The sequence below is a fragment of the Natrix helvetica genome (assembly GCF_964273705.1).
Source record: "Natrix helvetica genome assembly, chromosome: Z".
Classification (NCBI taxonomy): domain Eukaryota; kingdom Metazoa; phylum Chordata; class Lepidosauria; order Squamata; family Natricidae; genus Natrix; species Natrix helvetica.
Genome location: NC_138554.1, coordinates 110,459,389 through 110,485,034, shown reverse-complemented (window position 1 = coordinate 110,485,034; position 25,646 = coordinate 110,459,389). Strand labels below are relative to the sequence as shown.

General features: G+C 37.2%; 1 protein-coding gene across 1 annotated transcript in view; it reads right to left on the bottom strand.

Annotated features, from left to right (window-relative positions):
• The window catches only part of CALCR (calcitonin receptor), a gene marked incomplete at its 3' end in the record, with an annotated part of 161,335 nt that extends 146,199 nt beyond the window's left edge, over positions 1-15,136 (bottom strand). The window contains exon 1 of the mRNA XM_081931980.1: positions 14,768-15,136. The remainder of the gene's footprint in view (positions 1-14,767) is intronic.
• Positions 15,137-25,646: the final 10,510 nt, after the last annotated feature.

Below are 25,646 nucleotides of genomic sequence, written 5' to 3'. Positions count from 1 at the left end.
CTATTTTATCTTTTGGACCAAGTGCCACATGTGTACATAGCCACATGGTGCGCAGAGATTACTTGTCAGGGCACAGCACAAAGCACTTCTGTTGATTGATGGAAGTCAAGAAGACGAGGGATCTTGAGGCACAGTAGATAAGAGAACGCAAAAAAATGTATTTTTTTTTCCTGAGGTAAAACTATACATATAGCTCTTTCCCACTCACCATCATCAGACCTGGTTGTAACTGTGCTTTTACTGGATTTCAAGATACATGCTGTTGCCACCTCTGATAATTTGAATAGTAATGCAAAATATACAGATTTAATAGGTTAGAAATGAATCAGACCTAATTAATTATGAATATTGGCTATCCATAAGTATTACTTTGCTATTAGTTTGCATTGTGGTAAAGAAAATCCTTTGTTCTATTTCTCTGCTGCATGGTCATTAACCTATTGCTCACAACGTGTTTTTTTTTTTGTCCAATGAGTTACAAACCCATTTGAAAATAGAATAAATAATCCTACTGTAACCTAAAGGAAAACGGATCAAGATAATATATATTTCTATATGAATTAAGGGTCTTGTAGTTGCCCAATAATGTTTTCTCATTCTTGTTGCCAAGATATTCTACCTACCCCAGGGTCTACTTCCTCCCTAAAGCTTTGTATCATTTTTTTCTATCTATTGTTTTCCCACAATGTCTTTTTGCTTAAAAGTTTCACCCATGCAACAAGAAAAAAATCTCACCGGATGTATTATTATAGACCAAAATCAAACCACCACTGGCATCTCATCTCTTCCCTGACATTTAGTGACTATAATATAGCGCTCTTGTACATTGGGGGTTAGTAGATAAATGTGTTTTGACTTCTCAGTCTAGAACTAAGAGAATGGCAGGTTTAAATCTGGCTTGTGTGCCTAAGAGAATACTAGAATCTGGAACTACCCATTTCTTAACCACCATGTGCATGTGCGTGCATATTTTCAAACCAATGCCAATTTCTGGCTTTGCATCTTGTTCTTTTGTTTTTCATTTCCTATAATGACCCAGTTTAAACCCTATAAGAAATTCTGGTATAAGTTAGGATACAGATCCTGTGTTTAATGTATTCAAGAAACAAACATGTGAAGGTGAATGTTTCAGTTCTATTCTTTTCCTTAGTTTCAGCCTGTTTTGTTCTCCCTTCTAATCTGTGCAAATAACTATTCACTTCAAGGAGATATAATCTTTTAAAGTTTTTAAACAATATCAAAGGGGAGACCAACTGTATCAACCAACCACGATGTTCCAAGCATTGCATCTTAATTTTGAGAGAATTTATGCTAAAGGACTCTGTGGGGATAGATTAAAGAGGGTAAGGAGGACAGGTTGAAATCCAGCTGTGCAATGTTTGTTTTTATGTAGAATAATTATAATACGGGATTGTTATATCAAAAAATGTAGAATAGGTCCCAGATGGATAACTGCGTAAGCAACAAAATGTATCAACAGCAATTCAAGAATGTCTGTATTTTTATTACAATTTCATTGTGATTTTATATACATGTGTGTGTGCGTATGTATATATGTGTGTGTATATGTGTGTGTGTGTGTGTGTGTGTGTGTATGTGTGTATAGCTTAGTGGCTAATACAACTGCCTAATATGTAATACAGCCCAGGTTCAATTCCCAGTAAGAGTATGGCTAGCTGATGAGAGCTAAATAGCTTGATATAGATCTATACTAGTCTCCCTTTATTTATTTATCAGCACAAATGCAACACAAATGTAACAAAGGCAACATAAAAAATGGCTTTCTGTCTGGATGGCTCCTAGGGTGAGCCGAAAGACAGAAAAGGGAAGCACTATGCTCCCTACCATATTTGGGCATACCAGGGGTTGTGACATAATACATACCTATTTCCCTGGCTTAGCTGATAAAGGAGGAGAGCCTGTGGCTTAGTGGCTAATACAACTGCCTAATATGTAATGCAGCCCAGGTTCAATTCTCAGTAACGGTATGGTTAGATTAACGTTGCCAAGACAATCTCAATCTTACACGGGAAAAGACCCGAATACAACAAGACCAGCATATATATAGTTTTATTTTGATATTGTAAGCCACATTTAGTTGTAGCAAGATGGTTGGCAAACAAATTTAATAAACAAATAAAAATAAAATAAATACTAAAATAAATTGCCTGTAATAGCTGTAAAGATCTGAAACAAATCTTACAACCTTTATGGAAATCCACAATGGAGGGCAACTGCACATTACTTAGGGAAAATGTTCCACACTTTTTTTTCGGTGGTTGCAGTTCCATAAAAAGTTTTTCTTATACTTCATCTTGAATTATAACAATACCTTATTATGATTAACCACTTGGTACAGTTGCTTAGAAGACAAAGAAAAAGAAGTGAAGCAGATCAAATTGGTAGTCTGTGTTCTTATTGCAAATACGTACGTACGTACGTACGTACGTACACACACACACACACACACACACACACACACATATATATATATCAGATTTGTATGTTTTCCCCTACCCAGTCTATGATGGACAGTCTATGATGGACATTCTATATAGGTAGTCTGACTTATAGTACTTGAATTACAACAGTTTGTTTAGCAACTACTCAAAGTTACAACGGCACTGAAAAAACATATGACCATTTTCCACATTTAGGACCACAGCATCGTCATGTGATCAAAATTCATATGCTAGGCCATTGATTCATATTTATGCCAGTTGCAATGTTGTGGGGGTCAGATGAACACGTTTTGGAACTTCGGACAAGCAAAGATTTACTTAACAACTGCTGTGATTCACTTAACAACTATGGCAAGAAAAGTCATAAAATGGGGCCAAACCCATTTAACAAATGTCTCACTGAGCAACAGAAATGTTGGTCTCAATTGACATGATAGGTAAAGGACTCCCTGTAGTGAACAGCCATAATTCTTTTGTGTTTGAATGGGGCCTCTGATCCATGTGTGAAATATTTTATGCTAGAAGTCATAAAGTATAGATCTAGATCAAGGGTGTCAAACTCAATTTGATTGAGGGCCGCATCAGGTTTGACCTTTGGGGGGGGTCATGAACAGGAGACATGGCCAGTTCAACATCACTCATCGGAGCTCTGTTTTTGGCTGCGATGGCCTTCTGCAGCCCTTTGCCAGCAAAAACGTAGCTTGGGAAGGCTGCGCACAGCCTACGAGCTCCGTTTTCGCTGGCAGAGGCACCGTCTTTCCTTTGTTGTTTCAGGGTGGGCCCACAGGTCAGATCTAAGTACCCCACAGGCTGGATCCAGCCCATGGGCCTTGAGTTTGACACTCCTGATGTAGATAATATATTTTATAAAAATATGTAATGCTACTTTTTGAAATGATTTTCTTTTGAAATACTTTCTAAATACTGAGGGCAGCAACCAATCCATGATTCCTTATTTTTCAGCTACATTACATATGACTGGGCCCAGCATACTATTTTGTGTTTTACAGCATTCTAGATTTATAAATATGGCCATTGCTGAATATGCTGTTAGCAGGCTTACCAAACAAGGTATATACCATTTAAGTAATTAACCATATGAATACTAAGTCTCATTTATATAACTAATTATTACAATTAGCCTAGCAAACAAAGATAGATATATACCGTATTTTTCGGACTGTAAGATGCATTCCCCCCCCCCCAAAAAAGTGGGTGGAAATAGCTGTGCATCTTATAGAGCGAATATTGCGACGGGGGAGGTGGGTTGGTGCGGCACTGATCAGCTGTGGTGGGGACTGGTGGCGGGGACTGCCACTGCCGCCTAGCCCCATGTATTGCTGCCACCACTACTCATTCACGGCGACTGGCGGCAACAGGTTGCGGTGGTGGCAAACAGGCTGCTGCAAATGAGTGGCGGCAGCGAACGGGCAACGTTGAATGGGTCACAGCGGCAGCAAACAAGCCGTGGTGAATGGGCCCCGGTGAATGGGCTCCATTTATAGTGAATGGGAGGCAGAGACAGATTTTTTTTTCTTGTTTTCCTCCTCTAAAGCTAATGTGCATCAGCCTCTCTTTCTTTTTCTTTTCTCCCCTTCATTCAATATGTTTAAATCTTGAAAACTGTCTGGACAAGCCCTTCTAGCTTTCTTGGAAAGGTTTTTCAGGAACGATTTCCCATTTCTGGCAGTGTCTCTCAGGAAGACAATGACAAGAGAGGTGGTTGGCTCAGGTTATCCACCAGTTTCATAGTTTGTAACCTGATGCCTTAATCATTACACCAAATTTGCTCTCTTTTTGCTTTCTTAATCCTCATTTAATGTTACCCTTTCTACTGAGATACCTTAATCAGATCTTATTTCATTCCTTGCCCTAATCTTCTGTTGTTAATTTTCTATCAATTTCTTTTATTACTTCTACCAAATTTATGGCTCATTTTTTTATGTCTTCAATGGCCTCTCCCTCTCTTCAAAATTTTAGTCAGATGCTATCTTGGTCTCCCCTGGATGGTGACTATATTATGACTATTATGACTATATTATGACTATTCCTTTTATTCCTATTATGACTATATTATGACTATTCCTTTATATTTACATTGTTATTTTATTATACTGGTGCTATGATGCTGTTATTTTTAATCTTAATCTTATTTTGGAAGTCTGAAAGCCACTCAAAATAGACATATTGCACCAATGGGTAGCGAACAAATTTAATAAATAAATGAAATAAAAATGATTGGAGCAATATAGAAGACTTATAATTAATTAGTGCATAATCATCTTACTCAAGGCCCATTTCTGAAGGAAGTAGGTTGTCAGGCCTGTAATTCTGTTCCTTTTAGGATCTTTGGCCTGCCACATAATTAAAACATATATATTATGCTGTTTCATTGGTATAGTAGTTGGGAGGGGGGAATAGAAAGGAGTAGGATTGTGGAATGTATTGTTATGGATTTCTTAGAAGCTCAAGGTCGTCTTTTGTCTCCGCACCTCGACACCTGGCCGGAAGAAGAGGAGTGTACATGCCAGCGTGGAAGATGAAGATTGGACCATGTGATGAATTATGGGGTGTGGGGATAGATGATGAACTTTTAACTTGGGGAATTCACCGGATGTACCTTAGAGTTGAAATTTCACCAGCTTAATGCCAACATGCCTGTCTTATTAAATTGGAGTTTTAAGGACTACTTTGCCTTGGACAATGATTTAATTCTGCATGATATTTGGAATGCTGACATAGGTTTTTATTCATCCCCATTCTGATATTTGTCCTTCTTGAAGGTTACATGAGTTTTATTTTTAAAACACCCTAAATAATGTTGTATCAAGACAAATGCTTAGTAGCTGCCTTTTGTCCCAATCTTAGGAAAACCATTTACTATTTCAATTCTCCTGTATAAAGTGTTATTTAAAATAATCAAGAACATCTAAAGAATTGCCTGAAATTGCATTAAACATGTTGCATAATTCAGTTGAAGAAACTGAACAGGTTTCTTGTAAAAGTGAAGCTCTTAATATGTTATCTTACTTTAAGCCGTTAACTGCTAATTCAGCAGCCTACATTCATTATTAAGAGTTCAAATAGTAAGAATTTAAATTTCTCTTCCACCTGGCTACAATGGGGAATATTATTACTGCAGACATTTTTACTTGCCTTTAAACGAGGTCCATAGTATTACCTGCAATTTAAAGGTTGCGATTCTAAGCAAGTTTGCTTGCAAATTAACACCACGTATTATCAACAGATTTTAAAGAGAGTGAAATTTCAGGTGCAAAAGACCACACATGAAGGTTTAATTGAGCTGATTTATTTCTAAAAGCTTATGCAGAGGAATCTTCTCAAGTAATGATCCGCACCAGGTTAGAGTTCAGGGATGTGCGGTCAGGGGAGGCAGAGCCTCACTGCTCTCATCAGGAAAAAAAGGGGGAAAAGCACTGAGGAGCCTCGGGGAATGTGACTACGCGAGCCGTGGTCCCCTTCATGTTGACTCAGGAAGGCGGGGAATGGGACCAGGTGTGCGGGACAGAGCGAGGTGCAGGAGGCTCCTCTAGCCTCAGCCTCCCTCCTGCACACGTGGTCCCATTCCCCGCCTTCTGTCGGGTTCTGACACCGGAGCTCCTGGTTCCAGGGCGAATGCGCATGCACGAGCGACTCCCTTCCTCACACTGAGCAACGGCAGGTTTATGGGAAGTTGCTCGCGAAAGGACTGACTTTTCGGACCGTCGGCTACCGTTTCCCTGCCAGCTCGCTTGTGAAAGGACCCTGGAAATCGAGTCGTGGCCGACACCTTGCTAAGAATTCTCTGCCTTCCTGATGACGTCACCAGCCTCACCAGCCATAAACCTCACCGCACGTCACTGTTAGAGTTATACAAGGGCCAATGGCACTCAAGGGAAGGTTGAACTTAGTTCATTTATGGCTATGTAGTGATTCTACGTAAATCCCTCTTTTCACTCAGCCCCTCTCCCAGGTTCTGCTATTCCTTCTCCTACATGAATCATTTATTAAGTTGGATGTGTAAATTTTTTTTTACAAAAAATATACGGCCTTCCTAAGATCTTGCTTATTTCTTTAAAAGAAATATTATCTATCCTTCTTTGATTCCTGCCAGCTATCTTCAACCCCAATAGCCCATAGAAATACCAGGCTTGTTTTCCATTCTTTCCTGGCAACCTGGATCATGAGACTTGATAGTTGATGATGCCCGCTCTACATATTTATTTAATCCCTGTATGAGAAAATAAACAAGTCAAAATAATATCATCAATTTGGTATAATTAATTTATACTTGCAAAATATAAAAATAAAAATGAAGGTACTTTCACAATTAAAAATAGATTCAGAATTATGTAAAGATAATCAATTAAGCAACAGACAACAGTACTGCATATTTTAATATAAATAAGGGTTAAAATAGCTGTAATAATTTTCACTAATATGGAAAAAGCCAAAGCAGATCAATTATATAAAGTGATTGAGGTTCCTTTGCAAACCTTAACCTGAAGAGTCAAAAATTCTGGAGAAGGACCAACTAATTTTAGCCATAAGAACTGATCATGTTTATCATTCACCCTCTCACCTTAACCTGTTTCACATCATTATTTTAAGGATATCTGGAGGTAAATGTATAGTCCTCTGAGATCTTTGAAGAAATGATAAGATTATTTCATTTTGGTGGGAGGACAACGTATAGAAAAGCAAACATTTAATAATTCAAAAATGGCTAAATTAATGTGGATGTTTGCAATTACTGAAGAATTTGATGAATGTGACATTCACAACCATGTGAAATTAGACTTTTGGTATATGTTACTGTGCAAACAGTTATTGGGTAAGAAATATATAGTATTTAAATTGAAGATGGATAATACCAGTGGATTTCCGAATTGACATACAGTTCTTCTAACAACATAATTTCATTAAATGTCAAATGCTAACAGAAATGCAGAGTACGTGTCCCTACACTCTGAGTTTGTGTTACACTGCAATTCCCAGAATAGCTACTACTAAGAAAGTTTTGTGCCAATACTAATGGAGGTATCAGATTTGTGAATAGAATAGATAGAATAGAATTAGAGTACAGTAGGAATAGGAATGGAAGCTGCAAGGGACCTTGGAGATCCAGCCCTCTGCTCAAGCAGGAAAATTGATACCATTATAGACAAGTGACTGTATAGTCTCTTCTTAAAAACCTATGGGATGGAGCACCTATGATTTTTGAAGGCAAGCTGATTCGTTTGATTAGTTTCCAACCATTGTTTCTTGTTCTGTTCTCCGATGCTTTGGAGAATAACTTGACCCCCTCTTCTTTGTGGCAACCCTCAAATACTAGAATACTGCTATCACGTCACCTCCAGTTCTTCTTTTCTATAGATTAGTCAAACCCAAAAGTTACAGCCATTCTTCATATTTAGTTTCCAGGCTTTTGATCAACTTAGTTGCTCTTCTGTGAACTTTTTCCAAAGTCTCAACATCTTTTTTGTAGTATGGTGACAAAAATTGGTTGCAGTATTCCAGGCATGGTCTTACTAGGGTTTTATAAAGCGTCACTAATATTTCACCTGATCTTGATTCTATGCCTCTGTTTATACAAACCAGATTGTATTAGGTTTTTTGTTTGATGCTGCACACTGCTGGCTCATATTCAAGTGATCATCCACTAGGAGTCCAATATCCGTCTTACAGTTTTTTGAGCCAGGTCTCACCTAATCTGTACTTATACCTTTGATTTTTTTCCTGCTTAAATGTAAAACTTCACTTTTCTTCACATTAAAATTCATTTTGTTGGGTAGAGCCCATTGCTCAAGTCTGTCAAGATCTTTTTGGATCCTGCGCTTGTCTTCTGGGGTGTTGGTTCTTTCTGCAGTTTAGTATCATTGGCAAGTGTGATGACTTCCCCTTCTATTTCCTCATCTAAGTCATTAATGAAAATATTGAAGAGTACTGGGCCTAAGATGGAGCCTTGTGATACCCCACTGCTCACTTCTTTCCATGCATATGTAGTATCATTAAGGACTACTCATTGAGTACAGTTTGTCAGCAGCTACAAATCCATCTGGTGGTGATGTTGTCTATTTCACATTTTTCTAGCTTACCAAGAAGTAGATTGTCTACTTTGTCAAATTACTGAAATCTAAGTATACTATGTCCACAGTATTTCTCTGGTCTACTAATTTAGTGACTTTATCAAAGAATGAAATAAGATTGGTTTGGCATCATCTGTTTTTAACAAAGCCCTGCTGGCTACTAGTTATAACTTTGTTTGCTTCTAGTTGTTTGCAGATATGTTTTTTTGATTATCTTTTCCAGGATCTTTCTCTCCAGGTATTAATGTTAGACTGATTGGTCTGTAGTTCCTGGTTTTTTTGTGTGTGTGTGTGGAAGATTCATGCAGAAGACAGCAGTATGGTCCACTCACAACTTTAGTCTTCTAACCTTATATATCTGCATTGCAAAAATATTTAATCTGCATATCATATTTCTAATGTACAACTAAAGAACACACACAAACCATAATGACTTCTCTCTTTTGTTTTAGTTTAAAAAGGTAGGAAGGGGAGAAGAAGATCATTTGAATCAAGGACTTTAGCACAGATGAGTTAATTCTTTAATAAGCAATTTTTTCCAATTTAAATTCCCTCCATATTAGAATTAGAGTTGGAGAGATGAATAACAGGCTTTGTAGACTAAATTTATGTAATAAGAACCTCTCCTTCATTCCAGATAATTCTGATGTTGGTCCCAGTAACTAAATCTCTTCTGTTTATATTCTTGTGTAGCCAATTATGGACTTGAGATACAGATGGTCTTATTTCCTTTCGAGCTCTCTTCCATTATTAGAAAGAGAATACCATCTGAGAGTCTGAGATTTTCAAAGTCTGCAGTCATACAAGCTAGTCTTTTCAGTATCATTTCCCCTTATATTAGCAAGAAGGTAATGCTTTGAAAACTGTGGCAATAGCATAAAAGAAACCCCTCAAAGAAGGTAGAATTATTTCTGCTTTAAAAATATTTGCAATAATTGCTTAAGTCCATTAGTTCCCCCATTTCAAAGTATTACAAAAACACTGTATTTTGTGCTGGTTTTGAGAAAGGAAATTAACCATAGTACTGGAAGAACAACAATGGAATTGACCGAGAAACCACCTTCATTTATGTAGTGAAGCAAAGTTACTACAAGGGAATGAAAAATGCTAGGGGAGCAATAACAACTCCCTTCTTATGCCTTCTGAGCACAATGGACAGAAGACCCTTGGGGGACCAAACTAAATGAATTTCGGTGTTTAAAACTAACCAAGTATCCTCAGGTACCTTAGAGCATGTCCAATCAGTGTTAAAGTAATTCAATTGCTACTCCAAATGTTTTCTGTATGCCAAACAGAACATACAGGCAACATATTAGGCTGGAACTGTACCACAGAGTGAATCATAATTTAACTTTTAGCATCAATGAGAGTTTTTCTAATGCAATAAAGAAGAATATCCTGCCCATACCATAATGTATAATCCCTCCTCCCTCCTATTTAAAATATACATATGCATGATTGTATTTATTGAAACTTGTAGTCTAGTACAATGGGATTGAGGTGCATTTAATTTGTTAAGACATACATAAATCACATTCTATGAAACAGAGTTTACAGTTAGCAAAGTAATTCTTTTCTGTGTTGCTGTATTGAAATAAATGGCTTATTTATAAAATTACTACTATGCCTTTGGGTGGTTTCCACACACTTCAATGGAACTCAGTAGAAGACATTTGTCATTTGTTTATTATTATGTAAGGTATCACTCAGGTTTTTTTTAAATCATTATTGAACATTTGAGGCTTGATAACAGGGTTTGATAACTGGAAGGCAAGTGTATTTAGAGAGCATTCAAATAAGAGATAGTTCCAAACTCCATGTCAATTCATACCATGGGTTCATTGATGCTTTGGCTTAGTGCAGCAGGTAAACTCTTCAATTTTGATACAATATGATGCAAAATACTACAATGCATTCAGTAAGTCAAGGTTTTAAAACTTCTACTTAGCAGAATACGAACCACTTTGTGTCAAAACTGAAATCATGTTGGAGAAGCCTTTTTTTAAAAAAAAAAACATGATTATGATAAAATATGGAAGTTAACTCCACATCTAGCTTGGTTAGATATTTCATTTAGATACCAAGAAGTTCCTTGATATATAGGAAATATTAGCTTTCATAATTTGGAGAAAATCCAATGGTACAATCTCAAATTGTGGAACATTTTGTGGCAGAAAAGGAAGGAAGGCAGAGAGATTGAAACTAAACTTTCTTATGGACACACACACACACACTATATATATACATATATACATATTTGTGTTGTATTTGTACTGATAAATAAATAAAGGGAGACTAGTATAGATCTATTTCGAGCTAATTAGCTCTCATCAGCTAGCCATAACCTGGGCTGTATTATATCTTAGGCAGGAGTCTTAGCCACTAAGCCACAGGCTCTCCTCCTGTGGCTAAGACTCCTGCCTAAGATATAATACAGCCCAGGTTCAAATCCCAGTAAGGGTATGGCTAGCTGATGAGAGCTAATTAGCTCGAAATAGATCTATACTAGTCTCTCTTTATTTATTTATCAATACAAATACAACACAAATATAAAAAAGGCAACATTAAAAATAAAAATATGGTTTTCTGCCTGCATGGTCTTCTGTGATTAGCCGAAGGACAGAAAGAGGGAGTAGTGACCTTCCTCCCATATTTAGGCATACCAGGGGTTGTAACACAAATACATATATACATACACACACACACACACAGAGAGAGTCTAGAACAAGAATTCTACAAGTCTAGAATTCTTTCAAAATAATCTAATTTTAACTGTGTCTGAATATACTTTATTCCTACTTATTCTTCAGATCTGAAACTTTTAGCTCACTCTGTGCTCCTTCCAAAATAGCAAAAATAAATAAATAAAATTTCTGCACACTTGGACGTCTAAATAAAAATCTTAAAGCCACCAGTGTGGTATAGTACTTAAAATGCTGGACTCAAACAGCAAAGGTTCAAATTCATCACTGGCCACAATAGCTTACTAAATGACCTTGGGCCAATCACCCTCTCTCAGTCCAACACTCTTAGAGTGTTGCAATTGTGAGGATAAATAGAAGGGAAGAATATTATGTTGGGTGAATTTTAAAAAAGCAGGTTATATATATTGCCGATTAGAATTTATTCAATCAAGAACATGGTTTTTCAAATCTGTTTAAAATATTTTTGAAAGAATATCTCCTTTATAATTATTGAAAATTGGAATAAGTTTATTTTTTTCTTTAAATTCCTAATATCTTTTAGCATTTGTGCCATTGGATTTCCATTTTATTAGTATTGTTTCATTACCTGGAAGCACCCAGAATTAAACTGTATATTTTCTTGAGTGTTTTGCTGTAGAAAAACAATTAGCTAACTATTATGAATAAGCAGAATAATTCTAAACCAGAGAACCACATGCTATTTCACAGTACTTAAATTCACAGTACCTTAGTTTTCCACTGGGAAGCAAAGAAAAGAGCTGAGTATAAATGGTGGCAGTTTAGCAATCTTAAAATGCAGTATCTTGAGAAGCATTAACTTGAGGCTATTGTGTTCCTGAAAATCGACACATGACCTCATATGATACCACTTCATGTCCATGTCCAATTGTTAAAAGATAAAATTGAATGCAACAGAAGAAAAGAAGTGATTTCTTATTTAGAGCATGTGTTTTATTTACTCTCTCTCCCTTCTGCTTTATCCAATTAATGGTTGTTTTTTTCCAAATAAGAATTATCTCTTTTCCTAATAATATTGGGAAATGCATTGAGAAAGGACTCTTCCAGTTGGAACTGTCAGATGCTACAGAAATAAAGTCATGTAATAGCCAGAAACTTCATTTCAGAGATTCAACTTTTTGAACTCTGAAAGCCAATTCAAACTTCAGGGTTGAATTCCCTGGCAGCAAGAGAAAATCAGAATGGAAAACTTTATTGTATGGAGTTCTTTCTTAGAAACAAGGAGAAATAGCAACTCTTTATGAATTTGTAAAATACATTTTGTTTCACAATATTTATACTATTAGTAAAGGCATGCTATGCTGGGTATGAGAACATGTTTTCTGAGCCTAGTGGCACACAAATATTATAAACACATTTACTGCTGTGTGCCAAGACAGAAGTCATTTTGCTAACTTGTCCTATCCCAAATAAATATGAGGTGCTACCATAGTGAGGACACAATGATTTTTTTTTCTTAAAATAGCTGTTATTTAAAATTTCATTCTGGACCCTGAAGTACCAATGTGTTTTATTCTGTTTTACCAGCTGCAAAATCAATTTTGCAGTAATAGCATGAACAGAAATCAGCTCTGACAAAGTTATCAAGTGCTTGAGCTACAAAGAAACTTAAATGTAAAGAACTCTTGTATGTTTTATTTCAGTTATGATCCAATATACTGAACAGCCCATATGATAAATAGTTGGGTTTAATGCAGTTTTAATGAAAATTCATGTTGAATGCATTTCCATAAATGAATGAGTGTTGACAAATTGACACAACCTTTCCAGCTGTTTATATACAAGTATCTACAATATACCAGTACCTTAGATAACAGTAGCAAAACATTAATTTCATCTCTAAAGAGAAAAAGAAGAATTTATTTAGAACACAGCTGTTAGCCCTACTCTGAGCTGATTTCCTTCAAACTCCTTTTACACTAAGTAAAGAGAAAACATCTTTTTAGTAGAGTAATGGTACTCTGCTACTATTACCCAATGTAAATAACATGTAGTATGCAACATAATGCTTGGAGCTGCAACTATCAGATTTAAAGTCTTGGAATAACTGGGCATATATATATATTTACTCCCAGCCACCTTATGAAAGACAGCTACCTATTTTGAAATGCAATGTACAAATTCAGTAAGTAAAATAAATTCTGCATCAATTTTTATATACTACTACAAGACCACAACCTAGAACTGCTGTTGCAGTCTTACTGCTTCCAAAGTCATGTGTACAGATACCTGTCACAGAATCTATTAAATGCCATAAAGAAAGAAAGGGTGTGTGTGACAAATATAATCCAAAATACCTGAAGGTACTGAGAAAAATTGATTTGCATTTAGGTTTTGTAAAGATGCAACTTCTAATTGTGACATATGACTGTTCAATAGCTACTGCACATATGAAATGCACACACAATATTGCACATAATTTCATTCCACTGAGCAGTGTTTAAATGCCAGTTACATATCCTATGCATACTAGCATCTATGATTTATTCTGCACTCATATTAGACAAAAGTTATGAAAACTGCTGGGTTTGTTATATCTTCACTGATACCCAAAAGTTAGTAAACCTTTGCAACTGGCTAACAGCCATTGCAGTGCCCAGTGTAATTTCTAATGTTCTTTTCATAAAACATGTAGAATTCCTTTACTCTGCCACATCAACTGCATAGTGTCTCTGCATGTTAAAATTTCCATCCAGCTGCCACATTGGCATGTTATTGGTTTTCTGTGTCCAAGACCCTAGCTATCATCTTTTATGTGACTGCAAGGGAATCAAATTGTTTCCAATATGATGAGACTCCTGCAGAGACTCTTCTAAAATGAAGACTGAGGAATTCTCACCCACATTGGTTCCAGGGTGCTGCCTTCCAGTTGACTTTATCCCTCTTCACAATTCCTTTCATTTTCCACTTATAAACATAACTGGCATCCCTCCCTCAACGCATAAATGTTCAGTGCACCAAGTTCCTTTAGAAAGATGCTCTACTTTCCCTACAGGGAATACCGCAAGGAACGGAGCAAAAGAAAAAGCTTTAGCTAAGCTAGAAGTTCAGCTTGGAAGGGAGGGGGAAGAGGAGATGATTATTTCGCTTCTAGATACTGAATTCCTAGAGTGAAAAGGAAAAGATGCAATATTCTGTCTGTTCCCCTCTTCATAGATTTTTCTTTTGGAGAAATGAAACGAGAGAGCAGAAGCTCCCCTATAAATACAGGACAGTAACAAGTGGAAGATGATGTTGAATGTCTGAATCCTGCAAAAAATCCTAAAAATGGGTGCAGGGAAGCTGAATGCAAAATACTGTAAAGGCAGCAACCGCTCAAATGAACTCTTGCAACTGCAGCTTTCTAAGAGGGAATTGGCTTCTTACACTACCAGCCAAACTACGCAGGTCCCCAGTCTGAAAGACTCCCCGTTCCTTCTACCGTCCTCCCTTCCCCAAGATTTAATAATCCCCACATAAAATCACCCCAAAGCTCCAACTTGACAACACTTACCTCTCCTTCGAAAGGCAGACAGAGGAGTTTATTCTCTCTGGATCTCCCCTGCAGCACCGGGTCCCAGCACTTGGAAACCAAGCGACTATCTTTTTTGCAAGATCTGATCGCTGAATTCCACCTCTCCTTCCCAAAGGTGGGTTGGTGGGGGGTGGGGGGGGGAGAACCAGTTGAAATAAGATCGCCCACGGATGCCCAAATGGACAGTAGTTGTGCCGAAGTCTGAAAGAGGGCAAGGATCAGCTCCGCCGCCTTAGAAAAGGGTCCCCACTAGAGCGGAGTCCCTTGGCGCGCGCTGCAGGATCGACGCCCCTTCAGGCTGAACTGAACTGCCTCTCTTTGCACATCCCGCAGCAGTTCACTCGGTCACTCCGCACCGGCAGAAGGTGGCAGAAAACGACCAGCGCACAGCGCCTCCTTGCCCAGGTCCCAGCTGGGGAGCTCAAGCGGGCAGAGGCAGGGCCAACTGGCAGTTTAGCCCAGACTTTAAAGGAGCCGCACGCTCGGGTGCCTCCCTCCAGCCATGTCGAGGATAGCCCTAGAAACTAGGCGAGCGGCTGTCACGGGGACATGGAGAGGCGGGGGCTTCCTACGGAAAAGAGGAGATCCGGCTGGTGGTGTGGGTGTGGACGTGATTCGCTACACTCCTTTCCAGCTGGGGAGGTACCCTTGCCGGTACGGTTCCGAAAATTGAGAAAAAAGTAAGAGACACACGAGCATCTACTCGAGCCTGTATGATCTAGTCTACTTAAGATACCAGGCTAGTTAAGTGGAAGGCCATGGGTTCAAGTTCCGCCTTACCCATGAAAGCCAGCTAGATGATTCTGAGCCAGTCTCTCAACCCAACTCACGAGGCTGCTGTTGTGGGAAAAGAGGAAGGTACAGTGAATAAGTTCATCACTTGGAGTTATTTGTGAAATAATAAAAGAAGGATGCAAATTTAAAAAAATGAATCAATAAGCGCATTTCTCTCCGCTATGGATTCCAGTGCTTGTTTGCTCTTAAAAGAAATCAACATAAAGGTGGTTTAATGCAACACCATGGCTGCACTAATATTTCACACAAATGTTTAGTGTATGCGTGAAAGCTGAGTCCCAAGAAATAGAGATGATTCAGCAATAACTTGCACTCATGTTAACTTTTCCCTGTCTTAGAGTAGCAGAGATCCCACATCCCAGATTTGGTCTGATCCCTGACCTGAAGACCAGGATGAAGAGACCTTCAGAGATGTTTGGCCTACTTGCCACAATCTTGCCATGTGAGGGGAGCCCAGAAACATTTGATCCTTTTGCTGAGAAGTTGGTGGAGGTACTGGACCTTTGACTTTATTACAAGCGTGCAGCCAGAAGATATGATATGCATTAAATATGTCTTTTCAAATAAACATGCCCATTCCTAAAGTCTATAGATATAATAAAAAGTAGGGCTAACGTACAATAAAATGGTATAAAAACAAAAGAGACAATATCAGCAATCGTAGAATTAATATGCTCATCCAATGCCAAGTCAATTAAAATAAATTGAGGCACGGAATTTGGGAAGATACAACAGAATCCAAATTGTACTCTCTGCCTAGGTGTTTCTTCAGAATGGAATAGATTAATGTAATCTGACATTCCCTGACAAGAGAGCAACAAAGGACCATATGGCTCAGAGACTCCACAGAACATCCAAGCTTGTTGTGAGTTTTTTATACCTCCTCCGTGCAACATGTGATATGTATTTTTATTGTACGCCGCCCCGAGTCCCTTTGAGGAGAGGGAGCGGCTTATAAGTCTAATAAAATAAATAATAAATAAATAAATAAATAAATAAATAAATAAATAATAAATAAGCATAGTATACACACTGATGAAGAGGGATATATTTTATAGTGACCCCAATTGGACTACCAAGGGTTGTAGTGGCTCAGTGGCTAAGATGCTGTGTTTGTTGATCAGAAAGGTCGGCAGTTCAGCGGTTCGAAACCCTATCCATTCCAATAAATGCAGATAATGCTATCCTATGAAGGATACGTTTTTGTGTAACTCCAGGGTTTATAAATGCTTAATTATTTGCATATGAGTACGCATATATTTATATTTGTACAGATTTTATGATGACGTGGACCAGGTTTCATTGCTGCTAAAGAATTCTGGTAATTGCACTCCGAACATATTTGAAATAGAGTATAATCCATGAAAGACACCCAGTGGCTCAGTGGCTAACGCTGAGCTTGTCGATCAGAAAGGTCAGCAGTTCAGCGGTTCAAATTCCTAGTGCTCAACGAGTGAGCTCCCGTTACTTGTCCCAGCTTCTGCCAACCTAGCAGTTCAAAAGCATGTAAAAATGCAAGTAGAAAAACAGGAACCACTTTGGTGGGAAGGTAACAGCGTTCTGTGTGCCTTCGGTGTTTAGTCATGTTGGCCACATGACCAGGGAGACATCTTCGGAAACCGCTGGCTCTTCGGCTTTGAAATGGAGATGAGCACCCCCCCCCCCCAGAGTCAGGAACGACTTGCACATATGTCTGAGGGGAACCTTTACCTTTATCTAATAGGACTACAGAAAGTAATGCAACCAGCCTGGCCCAATGAAATTTTAACATTGTAATGGAAGAAAGATAAAGGGACCAGCCCATTTGAAATAAAATATTATAGGTTGTGGATTCGATATTAGGCTTAGACTAGTTTGAAATTGTGCATCCACTTCTCAAAGGCTTCAACTGCATACATGCAGAAAATAAATGGCAGCTGCTTCTTTAAAAAAACAGCTTTATTTTGCTGGCTAAGGCTAAGTCAGTTCTTGGTGCATCAGTTAGAATTAGGGTCCATAAGCAAGATAGATGTTAGAAGGAAAGAACTCTTAACTATGCCTTCTTATAGGAAGAAGGAAGGATGAAGGCAATACTCACAGTCAATTATTCAAGCTCATCATCTGAGAGGCCCGCATGACTAAACGCCGAAGACACATGAACCACCAAAGGTGATTCCTATTTTTCTACTTGCATTTTTACATGCTTTCGAACTGCTAGGTTGGCAGAAGCTGCGACAAGTAACGGGAGCTCACTCCGTGATACGGCGTGAGAAATATTCATATTTCTTATTCATATTCATTTTTCTATGGATACATTGACAAACTATGCATATGACACTAAGTGGTGCCTTTAAAGAAATGGATCAAATTACATTTCAGAAAACACTGTATAAGTTTTTTTTTGCTATGAAGTGGAATCCTATATATCTGAATCCACTAAATCAATAATGATTATTCCTAAATTAATGTACCTTCTATTGCAGTTTGAATAGTTGCATATAACACAGTCCTTAGAATTGTTCACTGTTCCTTCTGTAGCCACATTTCATCCTTTCCCTCAGGTTAACTGCTAGTGTTGAGCTAGTTAAAATTCTAGTTTGACAGTCTTCCATGTTATGCAGTGCTTCATAACTGTTATTTGTCAGTCTTCTCAGTGTGCAGCGTTTATACCCTGAAACAACATTTTTACAGTAGATCCCCAGATAAGAACTATTGAAAGTAGAAAAGCTTTGCACATAGAAAACACAATCCTATTGAATTTTAGTTTACTGTTATATTGTGGAAATCCAGCCTTAGTTTGTTAGTTTATGGATCTTTATGTTATGCCAATTGAGCCAATTATTTTGAGTTAATCATGGTTAAGTTAACCACGGTAAGCATTGTCTGAGATTATAGCAATATCAATAAAAGGGCAGCAAGTAAATATTCCTATACAATCAAAGAAAAGCGTATGAAAGGACAAGGTGGCATTGATTGCAGGATAAATCAATTAAAAATTCAAAACAGAGGAATAAAAATCCATAGATATGAAATTAAACAGCAGGTTAAACAATATGGGTAAACCAAAAAGGTCAATGTCTAGTACCGGAAAATCATCAAAATAAAGCATTAGTCAAGTTATTTCAAAGGACATATTTTAAGTCAAAGAAATTCATAGATCGTTCTGAAAATAGCTTTGGAAGGTGACCTCATGGCAGGTTGTATAGGAAAAGGGCAAAGTTGCACGTCTCCAAACTGTGAAAAGTAAAAAACCACTACACAATACTTTAATACAGGCTTGAAATTATCAGGGAGACGATCAAGAATTGATTCAATTCATATTTACTGCTCACTTCCTACTAGCAGTACCACATTATAGTTTTTTGCCCATTTTTAAAAGTACTTCCCTATATTCTAGATTGCAAAAATCAGGTATTAAGATATTGAAATATTGAAAAGTTGCATAGTAGAAGAAGGAACAGTCAGAATTGGAATGAATCTGGGCACTGGAAGCTAGAGTAATAATAAAAAGAAGAACACATAAAAACATTTTACAATTAGTCAAGCCACTCCCTTGAAATTAACAATGCAAGACTGTCACCAAGAACTCAGGTCACATAATGCATAAAAGTTTGAGCCAATAATTGATCAATTCTAATTTCTAGCTACATTAATCCACCATTTTTTAATATATTTAGGCAACAATGCTAACTTCTCTTCCTAGACAAACAACTTTTAATCTTGTGGCAATTTAAAGGCAGATTTATTTAGCTTATATTTTTGAGGGATGCAATCCATTCCAATAAATGCAGATAATGCTATCCTATGAAGGATACATTTTTTGTGTATCTCCAGGATTTATAAATGCTTAATTATTTGCATATGAGTACGCATATATTTATATTTGTACAGATTTTATGATGACGTAGACCAGGTTTCATTGCTGCTAAAGAATTCTGGTAATTGCACTCCGAACATATTTGAAGTAGAGTATGATCCATGAAAGGGATGCGATGGTTTAGTGGCTAAGATATTGAGCTTGTCGATCAGAAAAGTCAGCAGTTTGGCGGTTCAAATCCCTAGTGCCGCACAATGGAGTGAGCTCCCGTTACTTGTCCCAGCTTCTGCCAACCTAGCAGTTCGAAAGCACATAAAAATGCAAGTAGAAAAATAAGAACCACCTTTGGTGGGAAGGTAACAGCATTCTGTGCGCCTTTGATGTTTAATCATGCCAGCCACATGACCACGGAGACGTCTTCGGACAGCGTTGGCTTTTCGGCTTTGAAACAGAGATGAGCACCACCCCCTAGAGTCGGGAATGACTAGCACATATGTGTGAGGGGAACCTTTATATTTTACCTAATAGAACTACAAAAGGTAATGCCTTTATCTTTTATGATCCATGAAAGCCTATAAAATCTATTAGAATTTAAAATGCACCAAAAATGCATTTTTATTGAAATGGAATAATGTGGTTATGTCTCTGGAAATTACTAACTTGCAAACTTTTTTTCTTTGGCGAGGGCGAGACTTCTAAAGGTTTTGCAGATGTAGATGAGAAAGCTTGGAGACATTCTCTGTCTAGGCTGGTTTCATTTAGTAGCATCCATTCCATAAATTTTGAAATTTTTGATAAATTCTTTTAGAGCATTTGTGTTGTAATGCATGCCACACACCTACAATATAGTTTGACCTGTTTCTCTCCTGCAAATATTTCAGAGCTTTCTGTTTCCAATCTAAAACTCTTGGTGCTCTTAGTTTCAACCTTATCTCAAAAATTATCATTATTTTTCCCCATGAATATTTCTTACTCTGAAAAACAAGTTGCTGGCAAAGAAGAAATGGAATTATACTTCTGAGAAATGAGGAATTTTTATTTTAACTACAGCCCTATTCAAAGCAGGAAAAGACTGGAAGGTTCCATGCATACCTCTGCCAATGTATTGCAGTCCTAGGCTAAAATATCTTCTCTATTCAGGGTCTGGATCTTCTCTCAGAAGAAGATGCCAAATGTGTCAAATCATTCCAAATAACCCCCCCCCCCAAAAAAAACTGATTAATCTGACATTTATGCTGACTCCCTGAGAACTCCCCCAATTCAAAATGGCATACCATCCATGCATAAGAGGAAAGTCCTGGAAAGGTTGGGAGGACATTAGGACTGAAGAAATATAAGAAGATATTTGGGGTGAGAAGAATTCAGAATGAGCCCAATACAGAATGAATGTACTCGGTAGCCAAGGAATGTAGACTGGATTTGGGAGATGGGATGGAAAACAGACTGTTTCCAAGTAGTAACCTTCCACTTGACTTGGAACATAATATTGTTAACTCACGGCCAGGTCACTTTAAGATTACGGGAATTGTAGTTCAAAATTTCTGGAGGCAGAGGAGGGTTGAAGTACATGGTGTTAAATATGAGCGGGGACAATCTGCATTATAGTATACAATTACAGATGCCACCCCCCTTGTAATATTAGATGTAGCAGGAAAATGTCTCTATTTGCTGGTAATAACTGCCATTTTACATTATTTACTTATTTTAGGCACATTTAAATAATGTGGCTTATTACCTTAATGAAGCAAATAGGGGGGGGGGGAGGGAAGTCTCAATGATCAAAGGCATTATCATTTGCAGACATCATGGATTGAATTTTCAGCATATAGAGATAAATATAGTTCATATAAATTCAGTAGCATCTGGATATTATGGATATTTCAAACAAGACTACTTGCTCATCTAGGTAATCCATTTACATCTGTTACATGCTAGTAGTAACTCTTTACAGCAAGCAGTTAAATAAGCAGTGAGATAAGATAAAATTATCCTGATTTCTCCATCTAAAAAGATCTTGGAGAGTAGATGCAACTAAGACAAATATGCATAAAACTAACATGCTTTATCAATTACAATTATAATTCAAAATGATTAATATTAATTAAAAATGCAACCACTTTGAGATTTCTATTTAACCTTAATTAGACTGAAGTATTAAGAGTAGAATCTTAGACTTTAGGTGATAAATCATATTTAGGAGACAAATATAAAACTATTATCTAGGGAAGATGGATAGGGATTGTTTTAGAAGTAGGGACACCGAATAATTTGAGCAAAGCTTTCATCATACCATCAAGGAATGATAGAATGAGCGTTATTTATCTATCAATCAACTATTGATGAAAATCTACCAGATTTGTATCTCTGCCTTTTGTTCAAGGTTTGAAGGTGTTATATATTTCCTTCCATGTTTTCCTTGCACTATGTATAGTCACAACTAAAATCCTTTGAGGTTGGTTGAACCCAGGTCTCCCTGCCAATAGTTTCCATATGAAAGATATTCCTGTCCTAATTCCAAATATTTGGGGTGGCAGGATTTTAAATGAGAAGCTAATAATTTAGAATGTAAGGCAACAACCCATTCATTATTTTTTTTCTCATACCAGAGAAATTCAGTTATGGAGAAAAGAAATAGAGTATCTGATTGGAAGTGCAAGTAATTCATGGTCTGAAATCACTTTTGGTGAAAATATGCTTTCAGTGATCCCTCAGAATAAAATACTAGAGCCAAAATGAAAAATGAGAAAAATATGTCTTAGGGATTTTTTTTCACCCATGAAATATTGCAAGAGGTAAGTGCCAATTTGGTCTACTGGTTAAGGCATCCATTTAGAAACCAGGAGACTGTGAATTGTGATTCTGCCTTAGGTGTGAAAGCTGGCTGAATGTCTTTGGGCCACTCACTCTCTCTTAGTCCAACCCATCTTGTTGGGTTATTGTTGTGAGCACCATAGGAGGAAATATTATGCAAGTATTTCATGAGTTATTTATAAAGATAATAAAACTGGAATAAATTAAACAAATACATAGGTAATTGTTGTTGTTAGTTGCAAAGTCGTGTCCAATCCATATTGACTTCATGGTCAACATTCCTCCAGGCCTTCCGGTCCTCTAGTATCCTCTGGAGTCCATTTAAGCTCAGGTCTACTGCTTCAGTGACTTCATTTAGCCACCTCATTCTGTGCTGTCCCCTTCTTCTTTTGCCCTCAATCTTTCTCCAGTGACTCCTTTCTTAGATAGCCAAAGCATTTGAGTTTCATCTTCAGGATCTGGCCTTCTAAAGAGCAGTCAGGCTTGACCTCCTCTAGGACTGACTGGTTTGATTGCCTTGCAGTCCAAGGGACTCGCAGGAGTCTTCTCCAGCACCCTACTTCAAAGGCCTCAATTCTTTGACGCTCAGCCTTTCTTATGGCCCAATTTTCACAGCCATACATTGCAACTGGAAAAACCATAGCCTTGACTATACATACTTTTGTTGGCAGGGTGATATCTCTGCCTTTTAGTATGCTGTCTAAATTTGCCATTAATTACTAAATAAGTAATTAATCTTCTTATTTCAAGACAGTAGGACAGTAGCATATAGGAAACTAAGAGGAAAGAAAGTTCTTGCCCCTTGAAATATTACTTCAGTTTTCATATTATTCCTAGAAGGGAAGTGATTTGTCTACATATTAGAGAAATATCCTGATTGCACTTTGCTGAAAGCAAAATATCCAGAAATCCTCCAGTCTCATCCTCCTTTCCTTTCACTTTTGAAAAGGTATCTAAACACTTTGTGAGTGCTAAGATTATTATGCAGCAGGCTGAAAGGAAAAGTTAAAACGCCATATCTGTCAATGTAATTTAGAAAAATGATTTTTCCCAAAGACCTTCAGTAGAGAGAAGGAATGCTGCTTATAAGACCCCCCCAGAATCTCAGTTGCCATTTTGCTCCATACATTTATTTGTTATTGAATTGGAATTTCTCCAAGCTTTTTCTGTGCTTGGTGCTATCTGACAAAAAAATCAGATATGAAAAGACAACAATTCTAGAAGAAAAAGGGAACATTTTAAGTTTAGAATGTAAAGAGATTTAATTAAGTTCATCTATAATTAGAAGGAACAAGAAACTCACCATTAATTTCCTTTAGATTGAAAACTCACTTAGTGCTATGGATGACAATAATACATGAAGTGTGCAAGAGTTGTTCATTTTTAGCCCCAAATATTAATATAATGCACCAGATTTGGGAAGAAAAGAAAACTAGAAATCATAATTTTGAAAAATTAGTGCAATAAAATGTATAGATTAACTGAAGAGACATTAAATGGAAAATGTTACAAATACATTTCATTGTGGGTATTTTGGTGAGTTTAATGCAATCAAGCAAAAACAGTTGTGTAGGTTGTTGTGTTTCCTCGTAACTATGTTAAGCAAGCCTGTGTTCATTAGAATAATTTGTACTTTAGATACATGTAAAATGCCAGTAGTACAGAACATTCAGTATGAAAAACAATGCAGAAACTTTTGTTACAAAAATAGCAGGAGGTTTGAAGGACTAAAATAATCAGTCATACATACATATCACCATACTACTTTTCACAAATGGAGAAAAAAGATAAATAAATACAAAGTGGAGGTGGAATATGATCAAGAGGGGTAAGGCGGTGTTAGAGGCACAGGTCAGCAGTGTTGGTGGCCCTCTACAACAGTCCCAGTTACTCATGAGGTCCCTTGAGAAAATTAATTGCACTCACCTTCCATACAAGTTTAGTCCCCAACTTACCCAACTGTGTTTGAGCCTGGAATCATAGCTGTTAGTCATGGCAGTTTCTTTTACAACCTTTTTTGCAGTGGTTTTTAAGCAAGCAGTCATTAAATGAGTAAAAAGACAAGTTTTTTTGTTAGACACCGGAAGTAAAGGCAGAAATGGATGTAGTAGTCACTACAGTCAATCATTACAGCCCATCACAGTCATGTGACTGGAGGATGCGGCAACTGGCCATAATGCAAGTCAGTTGCCAATCACCCCAAATGCAATCACATGACCATGGGAAGGAGAGTTGTATCCATCAGAAACTCAGATTTGGGTCATAAGTACTTTAGAGGGGGTGTTGTAACTTCCAAAAGTTACTAAGCAACCAGATATTAACCTGTAAGCAACTATTTCTCTGGACATACCTAATTGTCATTTCAGTGTAATAGAAGGCAGGAATAAATTCACATTTCTTCATGTCATTTCTCAGGAATCATTAATTCCTGGCGATAGATATTATCTATCTATCTACTAGCATTCTATTAGCATTTGTGAGCTTTAAATATTTTCCATCCATTTTCTAAGATTTACTAAATATTCCATGTACCACATATCATACATCCATCCATTTGCTCATATTTTATTTTATGTTTAGCTTGTAATCATTCAGTCCATTTTTCTTGTCAAACGCAATTCCCTTACTCTTTCATATACTAATTTTGAGATCCATATTCTTCATTGTTTTATGTAAGCTTCCCAGCATTTGCTACGTATCATTTGGATTTTCAGTCAGCCATATATTTTCTGCATTGAAAAATATAATATTCATGTTCTCATTCAGTCCACATAATACATTTAACCATGAATACATTAATATGTTCATTTTGAAGGTTGAAGCAATCATGTGACCTAGAGGAAGCACTTGTCACCTAGTGATGTCAAAATGCAGGAATCTACAATTATAAAGAAGCTGCACAATCTGCATAGACGACAATAATTTAACAAAGTTGGAAGGGATCCAACCCTCTGCTTATGCAGGAAACCCTACACCACTTCAGACAAATGGTTATCTAATCTCTTCTTTAAAACTTCCAGTGTTGGAGCATTTTCAACCTCTGGAGGCAAGTTGTTCCACTGATTAATTGTTCTAACTGTCAGGAAATTTCTCTTTAGTTCTAAGTTGCTTCTCTCCTTGATTAGTTTCCACCCATTGCTTCTTGTTCTATCCTCAGGTGGATAATAGTTTGACTCCCTTTTCTTTGTGGAAAACCCCTGATATACCATATTGAAACTTTCGGTATCCGAAAGACTATCAGGGTAAGACTAAAGTTTGTCCATCAATACTTAGGTGAAGAATTTCTGAAACAATATACTCTGGGTAGACAGAACAAGATAAAGTTATTTAGCCATAGAGCTAGAAAACGTGTTTGACAAAAATCAAAGAGAGCATTTCATCAGAAAAACCATATTCGAAAAATAAAGCATGGTAATGCAAATGTAATAGTTTGGGACTGCTTTGATGCATCAGGCC